Source organism: Oncorhynchus tshawytscha, linkage group LG28, assembly GCF_018296145.1.
Source record: "Oncorhynchus tshawytscha isolate Ot180627B linkage group LG28, Otsh_v2.0, whole genome shotgun sequence".
Classification (NCBI taxonomy): Eukaryota; Metazoa; Chordata; class Actinopteri; order Salmoniformes; family Salmonidae; genus Oncorhynchus; species Oncorhynchus tshawytscha.
Genome location: NC_056456.1, coordinates 35,407,429 through 35,417,543, shown reverse-complemented (window position 1 = coordinate 35,417,543; position 10,115 = coordinate 35,407,429).

Sequence of the window (10,115 nt, the reverse complement as noted above, 5' to 3'; positions counted from 1 at the left end):
TACTATCACAGAGAAAGTGGTAGAGTCCAGACACCTGTACTATCACAGAGAAAGTGGTAGAGTCCAGACACCTGTACTATCACAGAGAAAGTGGTAGAGTCCAGACACCTGTACTATCACAGAGAAAGTGGTAGAGTCCAGACACCTGTACTATCACAGAGAAAGTGGTAGAGTCCAGACACCTGTACTATCACAGAGAAAGTGGTAGAGTCCGGACACCTGTACTATCACAGAGAAAGTGGTAGAGTCCAGACACCTGTACTATCACAGAGAAAGTGGTAGAGTCCAGACACCTGTACTATCACAGAGAAAGTGGTAGAGTCCGGACACCTGTACTATCACAGAGAAAGTGGTAGAGTCCAGACACCTGTACTATCACAGAGAAATTGGTAGAGTCCGGACACCTGTACTATCACAGAGAAATTGGTAGAGTCCGGACATCTGTACTATCACAGAGAAATTGGTAGAGTCCGGACACCTGTACTATCACAGAGAAAGTGGTAGAGTCCGGACATCTGTACCTGCGTCCTAAATAGTAGTTTGTTTGGGTTTGAAAAAATTGAAAGTTATACAGTAGCCTATGTGAAATGTCTTGCCTACTAATTACTAAACAACATACTGTGTACTAATCATACTACATACTAGATAGAACGCACCGTTTAGTAAAAACACATTCAGAAAGCAACAAATATCAACACACTACTTATCCGTACTGAAAAGGCTTCATCTAATGTGCAATCGCGATTGTTCCCCTCCCTAGGTTTATTTTTGTAGAGTGCGTCCCCTATTCTGATTATCAGCTGTTGTCAAACACACTTGTTGAGAAGACGATTCTCTTCCTCAATAGGGTGCAGTGATTTCTACTAGATGAATGGCCAAATGAGTATGACATCCTGGCATTTAAGCTTACTCGATGTTTGAAATTTCAACATACTGTAAAACTCTCTATTCACATACACAGAAGCCTATTATCTAGAATGCAAGTGTGGGTATTCGGTCACGGCAAATGTTTTAAATGCTAGGATGTCATTCACATTTCGGCTAAGAATTCACTGAATGCTATTGTGGAAGAGAATCGGTTTTTCAGACCCAGGTGTGTTTTACAACATCTGCAAATAAGATCAGGGGACGTGTTGTACCAAAATGAATGTATGGCAGTAAACAACGCAATTGGGCATTAGATCAGATTCCCAACCCCAGTCCTCCAGTACCCCCAACAGCACACATTTTAGTTGTAGCCCCGGGCAAAAACACCAGATTAACACCTGTCAAGGGCTTGATGATTAGATGACAAGTAGAATAAGGTGTACTTGTCTGTGGGCCACCGAAATATGGTCCTACTTCTGGTTGTACTTGAGGACCAGAATTGGGGAACACTGCATTAGATGACACATTATCCTGGTATGTATGATCATAGTATGTATGAGCCTAGTATGTATGTATGATCCAAGTATGTATGGTCCTTGTATGTATGTATGATCCTAGTATGTATGAGCCTAGTATGTATGATACTAAATCAAATCAAATCAAATTTTATTTGTCACATACACATGGTTAGCAGATGTTAATGCGAGTGTAGCGAAATGCTTGTGCTTCTAGTTCCGACAATGCAGTAATAACCAACAAGTAATCTAACTAACAATTCCAAAAAAACTACTGTCTGATACACAGTGTAAGGGGATAAAGAATATGTACATAAGGATATATGAATGAGTGATGGTACAGAGCGGCATAGGCAAGATACAGTAGATGATATCGAGTACAGTATATACATATGAGATGAGTATAGTATATATATCTGGGCTCCAAGGTGGCATAGCAGTTCAGACGTCTTTTGTCCTCGTCTTGTCGTGTCCTGTATATATATATATTTACAACTTTTTTCACATACATTTCATTTTTATTTTCCATCAACTCATCTTCAAAACACTCTCCTGCAACCCCCTCACCAATTTATATTTATAAAAAGTATTATTTACCTCAAATCTGTAATCCTCCAAGAAGCTAGCCTGAAACTAGCCAGAAGCTAATCCAGAAGCTAGTTAGCTTCTTTACTGGCAAATCGTTAGTATTCAGCTAACCACGGTTTGTGGTCATCAGCTATCCTTTAGCTCGAAAATCTATCGCCAGTTCTGTACGGCGCAGCGCAGCTCGGAACGGAACGGAACATACCGGACCAATTTCTCTCCATGTCCCTGGATTTCGACTGCTCTCTGGACATTCATACCCGGATCTCACAGCTAGCTAGCTGCTATCCGTGTGACTATCGGCCTTCGTCGATTCCGGAGCAAACATCAATTATTCCGGAGCTAGCCAGCTCCGTCAATCACTCCTGAGTTCCATCAATCACTCCTGGGCTGCAGTCACCTATCCGGACCCGTTCTACTGCCTACGCGGAGCCCCACCGGGCCTTCACAACTGGACTGCCGACGTTATCTACCCGAAGGAGATAGCTCCTCCGTCGCGACGTTACCTGAACGCCCATCTGCGGCCTGCTAACCGTTAGCTATCTTACCGGCTGCTATCTGAATAGACAATCGGACTATTTATTTATTTTTATTATTATTATGTTTTCTTCTTGGGCATCTATAACTATATCTATTGTTTTTATTTTTGTTGTTGTGTGATTTGGATTAATCCCCCCTACCACACGGAACCCCACTAATCTACTGACAGAACGCAAGAGGTGGCTAACAACAGACCTCCATCCTATGCTAGCTTGCTACCGATGGCCTGGCTAGCTGTCTAAATCACCAACCAACCTCTCCACTCACCGGACCCTTTTGATCACTCGACTAAGCATGCCTCTCCTTAATGTCAATATGTCTTGTCCATTGCTGTTCTGGTTAGTGTTTATTGGCTTATTTCACTGTAGAGCCTCTAGTCCTGCTCACTATACCTTATCCAACCTATTAGTTCCACCACCCACACATGCAATGACATCTCCTGGTTTCAATGATGTTTCTAGAGACAATATCTCTCTCTTCATCACTCAATACCTAGGTTTACCTCCACTGTATTCACATCCTACCATACATTTGTCTGTACATTATAGCTTGATGCTATTTTATCGCCCCCAGAAACCTCCTTTTACTCTATGTTCCAGACGTTCTAGACGACCAATTCTCATAGCTTTTAGCCGTACCCTTATTCTACTCCTCCTATGTTCCTCTGGCGATGTAGAGGTGAATCCAGGCCCTGCAGTGCCTAGCTCCACTCCTATTCCCCAGGCGCTCTCTTTTGATGACTTCTGTGACCGTAATAGCCTTGGTTTCATGCATGTTAACATTAGAAGCCTCCTCCCTAAGTTTGTTCTATTCACTGCTTTAGCATACTCAGCCAACCCGGATGTTCTAGCTGTGTCTGAATCCTGGCTTAGGAAGACCACCAAAAATTCAGAAATTTTAATTCCAAACTACAACATTTTCAGACAAGATAGAACTGCCAAAGGGGGCGGTGTTGCAATCTACTGCAAAGATAGCCTGCAGAGTTCTGTCCTACTATCCAGGTCTGTACCCAAACAATTTGAACTTCTACTTTTAAAAATCCACCTCTCTAAAAACAAGTCTCTCACCGTTGCCACCTGCTATAGACCACCCTCTGCCCCCAGCTGTGCTCTGGACACCATATGTGAACTGATTGCCCCCCATCTATCTTCAGAGTTCGTGCTGCTAGGTGACCTAAACTGGAACATGCTTAACACCCCAGCCATCCTACAATCTAAACTTGATGCCCTCAATCTCACACAAATTATCAATGAACCTACCAGGTACCTCCCAAAGCCTTAAACACGGGCACCCTCATAGATATCATCCTAACCAACTTCCCCTCTAAATACACCTCTGCTGTCTTCAACCAAGATCTCAGCGATCACTGCCTCATTGCCTGCATCCGTAATGGGTCAGCGGTCAAACGACCTCCACTCATCACTGTAAAACGCTCCCTGAAACACTTCTGCGAGCAGGCCTTTCGAATCGACCTGGCCGGGGTATCCTGGAAGGATATTGATCTCATCCCGTCAGTAGAGGATGCCTGGATATTTTTAAAAATGCCTTCCTAACCATCTTAAATAAACATGCCCCATTCAAGAAATTTAGAACCAGGAACAGATATAGCCCTTGGTTCTCCCCAGACCTGACTGCCCTTAACCAACACAAAAACATCCTATGGCGTTCTGCATTAGCATCGAACAGCCCCGTGATATGCAGCTGTTCAGGGAAGCTAGAAACCATTATACACAGGCAGTTAGAAAAGCCAAGGCTAGCTTTTTCAAGCAGAAATTTGCTTCCTGCAACACTAACTCAAAAAAAGTTCTGGGACACTGTAAAGTCCATGGAGAATAAGAACACCTCCTCCCAGCTGCCCACTGCACTGAAGATAGGAAACACTGTCACCAATGATAAATCCACCATAATTGAGAATTTCAATAAGCATTTTTCTACGGCTGGCCATGCTTTCCACCTGGCTACTCCTACCCCGGACAACAGCACTGCACCCCCAACAGCAACTCGCCCAAGCCTTCCCCATTTCTCCTTCTCCCAAATCCATTCAGCTGATGTTCTGAAAGAGCTGCAAAATCTGGACCCCTACAAATCAGCCGGGCTAGACAATCTGGACCCTTTCTTTCTAAAATTATCTGCCGAAATTGTTGCCACCCCTATTACTAGCCTGTTCAACCTCTCTTTCGTGTCGTCTGAGATTCCCAAAGATTGGAAAGCAGCTGCGGTCATCCCCCTTCAAAGGGGGGACACTCTTGACCCAAACTGCTACAGACCTATATCTATCCTACCGTGCCTTTCTAAGGTCTTCGAAAGCCAAGTCAACAAACAGATTACCGACCATTTCGAATCTCACCATACCTTCTCTGCTATGCAATCTGGTTTCAGAGCTGGTCATGGGTGCACCTCAGCCACGCTCAAGGTCCTAAACGATATCTTAACCGCCATCGATAAGAAACATTACTGTGCAGCCGTATTCATTGATCTGGCCAAGGCTTTCGACTCTGTCAATCACCACATCCTCATCGGCAGACTCGACAGCCTTGGTTTCTCAAATAATTGCCTCGCCTGGTTCACCAACTACTTCTCTGATAGAGTTCAGTGTGTCAAATCGGAGGGTCTGCTGTCCGGACCTCTGGCAGTCTCTATGGGGGTGCCACAGGGTTCAATTCTTGGACCGACTCTCTTCTCTGTATACATCAATGAGGTCGCTCTTGCTGCTGGTGAATCCCTGATCCACCTCTACGCAGACGACACCATTCTGTATACTTCCGGCCCTTCTTTGGACACTGTGTTAACAACCCTCCAGGCAAGCTTCAATGCCATACAACTCTCCTTCCGTGGCCTCCAATTGCTCTTAAATACAAGTAAAACTAAATGCATGCTCTTCAACCGATCGCTACCTGCACCTACCAGCCTGTCCAACATCACTACTCTGGACGGCTCTGACTTAGAATACGTGGACAACTACAAATACTTAGGTGTCTGGTTAGACTGTAAACTCTCCTTCCAGACCCATATCAAACATCTCCAATCCAAAGTTAAATCTAGAATTGGCTTCCTATTTCGCAACAAAGCATCCTTCACTCATGCTGCCAAACATACCCTTGTAAAACTGACCATCCTACCAGTCCTCGACTTTGGCGATGTCATTTACAAAATAGCCTCCAATACCCTACTCAACAAATTGGATGCAGTCTATCACAGTGCAATCCGTTTTATCACCAAAGCCCCATATACTACCCACCATTGCGACCTGTACGCTCTCGTTGGCTGGCCCTCGCTTCATACTCGTCGCCAAACCAACTGGCTCCATGTCATCTACAAGACCCTGCTAGGTAAAGTCCCCCTTATCTCAGCTCGCTGGTCACCATAGCATCTCCCACCTGTAGCACACGCTCCAGCAGGTATATCTCTCTAGTCACCCCCAAAACCAATTCTTTCTTTGGCCGCCTCTCCTTCCAGTTCTCTGCTGCCAATGACTGGAACGAACTACAAAAATCTCTGAAACTGGAAACACTTATCTCCCTCACTAGCTTTAAGCACCAACTGTCAGAGCAGCTCACAGATTACTGCACCTGTACATAGCCCACCTATAATTTAGCCCAAACAACTACCTCTTTCACAACTGTATTTAATTTTTATTTATTTATTTATTTTGCTCCTTTGCACCCCATTATTTTTATTTCTACTTTGCACATTCTTCCATTGCAAAACTACCATTCCAGTGTTTTACTTGCTATATTGTATTTACTTTGCCACCATGGCCTTTTTTGCCTTTACCTCCCTTCTCACCTCATTTGCTCACATTGTATATAGACTTGTTTATACTGTATTATTGACTGTATGTTTGTTTTACTCCATGTGTAACTCTGTGTCGTTGTATCTGTCGAACTGCTTTGCTTTATCTTGGCCAGGTCGCAATTGTAAATGAGAACTTGTTCTCAACTTGCCTACCTGGTTAAATAAAGGTAAAATAAATAAATAAATAAATGTAAACCAAGTGGCATAGTTAAAGTGGCTAGTGATACATGTATTACATAAGGATGCAGTCGATGATATAGAGTACAGTATCAACGTATGCATATGAGATGAATAATGTAGGGTAAGTAACATTATATAAGGTAGCATTGTTTAAAGTGGCTAGTGATATATTTACATCATTTCCCATCAATTCCCATGATTAAAGTGGCTGGAGTAGAGTCAGTGTCATTGACAGTGTGTTGGCAGTAGCCACTCAATGTTAGTGGTGGCTGTTTAACAGTCTGATGGCCTTGAGATAGAAGCTGTTTTTCAGTCTCTCGGTCCCAGCTTTGATGCACCTGTACTGACCTCGCCTTCTGGATGACAGCGGGGTGAACAGGCAGTGGCTCGGGTGGTTGATGTCCTTGATGATCTTTATGGCCTTCCTGTAGCATCGGGTGGTGTAGGTGTCCTGGAGGGCAGGTAGTTTGCCCCCGGTGATGCGTTGTGCAGACCTCACTACCCTCTGGAGAGCCTTACGGTTGAGGGCGGTGCAGTTGCCATACCAGGCGGTGATACAGCCCGCCAGGATGCTCTCGATTGTGCATCTGTAGAAGTTTGTGAGTGCTTTTGGTGACAAGCCGAATTTCTTCAGCCTCCTGAGGTTGAAGAGGCGCTGCTGCGCCTTCCTCACGATGCTGTCTGTGTGAGTGGACCAATTCAGTTTGTCTGTGATGTGTATGCCGAGGAACTTAAAACTTGCTACCCTCTCCACTACTGTTCCATCGATGTGGATGGGGGGTGTTCCCTCTGCTGTTTCCTGAAGTCCACAATCATCTCCTTAGTTTTGTTGACGTTGAGTGTGAGGTTATTTTCCTGACACCACACTCCGAGGGCCCTCACCTCCTCCCTGTAGGCCGTCTCGTCGTTGTTGGTAATCAAGCCTACCACTGTTGTGTCGTCCGCAAACTTGATGATTGAGTTGGAGGCGTGCATGGCCACGCAGTCGTGGGTGAACAGGGAGTACAGGAGAGGGCTCAGAACGCACCCTTGTGGGGCCCCAGTGTTGAGGATCAGCGGGGAGGAGATGTTGTTGCCTACCCTCACCACCTGGGGCGGCCCGTCAGGAAGTCCAGTACCCAGTTGCACAGGGCGGGGTCGAGACCCAGGGTCTCGAGCTTGATGACGAGCTTGGAGGGTACTATGGTGTTGAATGCCGAGCTGTAGTCGATGAACAGCATTCTCACATAGGTATTCCTCTTGTCCAGATGGGTTAGGGCAGTGTGCAGTGTGGTTGAGATTGCATCGTCTGTGGACCTATTTGGGCGGTAAGCAAATTGGAGTGGGTCAAGGGTGTCAGGTAGGGTGGAGGTGATATGGTCCTTGACTAGTCTCTCAAAGCACTTCATGATGACGGATGTGAGTGCTACGGGGCGGTAGTCGTTTAGCTCAGTTACCTTAGCTTTCTTGGGAACAGGAACAATGGTGGCCCTCTTGAAGCATGTGGGAACAGCAGACTGGTATAGGGATTGATTGAATATGTCCGTAAACACACCGGCCAGCTGGTCTGCGCATGCTCTGAGGGCGCGGCTGGGGATGCCGTCTGGGCCTGCAGCCTTGCGAGGGTTAACACGTTTAAATGTCTTACTCACTTTGGCTGCAGTGAAGGAGAGACCGCATGTTTTCGTTGCAGGCCGTGTCAGTGGCACTGTATTGTCCTCAAAGCGGGCAAAAAGTTATTTAGTCTGCCTGGGAGCAAGACATCCTGGTCCGTGACTGGGCTGGGTTTCTTCCTGTAGTCCGTGATTGACTGTAGACCCTGCCACATGCCTCTTGTGTCTGAGCAGTTGAATTGAGATTCTACTTTGTCTCTGTACTGGCGCTTAGCTTGTTTGATAGCCTTGCGGAGGGAATAGCTGCACTGTTTGTATTCAGTCATGTTACCTAGTATGTATGATCCTGGTATGTATGAGCCTAGCATGTATGTATGGTCCTAGTATGTATGTATGATCCTAGTATGTATGGTCCTAGTATGTATGAGCCTAGAATGTTTGATCCTAGATGCTAGTATGTGTGATCCTAGTATGTATAATCCTAGTATGTGTGATCCTAGTATGTATAATCCTAGTATGTGTGATCCTAGTATGTATAATCCTAGTATGTGTGATCCTAGTATGTATAATCCTAGTATGTATGGTCCTAGTATGTATAATCCTAGTATGTATGGTCCTAGTATGTATGGTCATAGTATGTATGGTTCTAGTATATATATGAGCCTAGAATGTTTGATCCTAGATCCTAGTATGTTTATATTTGTTGCTTACTGCATTCATTTTTTACTTAACAGTACATTAGAAATAGTATTTAGTATGATTACATACTTCGTACACACCCATTGTCTTCCTGGCCTGTACTAGCAGCCGCTGCCTTGCTTTTATTTGTTGATTTCATCTGTTTAACTTTTATATCCGTGACTGTGCTTTATATATCCTGATGCTATTTCTGTCTTTGTGCTGTTCAAACCACTGAATAAAAGACAAAAGAGACATATATCAACACATCTGTTAATGATTGATTTATTTCATTCAGTTAACAACAGTTCCCAAATCTCAATGTCTTGTCGTCCAGGGGCATGTCTGAATACCCATTCTTGCATTCTAAATATTTACACTCTGATTGGGTGTGTGAAAATAAACGTTCTATGTGAAATGTATAGTAGACTATGTGAAAAGTATAGGAGACTGTGACATTTTGCTGTAAAAAACAACATTTTGCCTGCCTGCAGACTGCTATATTGGTCCTCTAATACAGGATTATTAAAGGTCCAGTGCACTACAAAAAATAAAAATAAAAATTGTTGTTTATAAAAACATGTTTTCTGATTTTTCAGGGGGTGCTTCAGCACCCTTACTTCCTGCAGCTATGGCTGCAGATAACCATCTAATAAAGCATTGCATGGGTTAGGGTTAGGCAATTCTACATGACTGGCGACATTAGCTAAATATTTTTAAGTACAACACAAATAAGAGAAAGTACATGGTTAGAATATAGTTACAATAGGGCATATTTTATATTTTGAATTATTAATAGGCTGACTTTACAGAATATCTTAACACTTCCAACGCGTTCTCTCTCGCTCTGCTTTATAACTTTCTCGAGTGGGTAGAGAGGTGCAGAGAGAGGGGCTCTCAACAGTTTAATGAAATAAGGTTAGTTGTGAAAACATGTCAATATCGATGTTCCCGAACAGATTTGGTTGGTTTTAGATATTGTGGCTTAAGTGGGCTAGGTCTACTGTCTGTTCAAAAAGCAGATGTGTTCCCGCCTGCGCTCTACCGCCTACAACGTGTCATATATTTAGCAAATAATGTTGCATATCTAACATAACAGTGCAATTCTATAACAAGGAAAATAAATCAAATGGGCATATTTAATTATTTTAAATAAATGACGAAGTGCAATGCTGGAGAGAGTTGCAGGCTCATCTCTTTCAGAGCAGAGAGAGGGGAGAGGGATCATAATATAATATAATTCTAGTTCTGTGAAAGAGATTGTTACGAATACTCCCTCTCCGGCCTCTAGGTCACCAGGCTGCTGATTATCCCGCACACCTGTCACCATCATTACGACCGCCAGCGCATCATGACACTCACC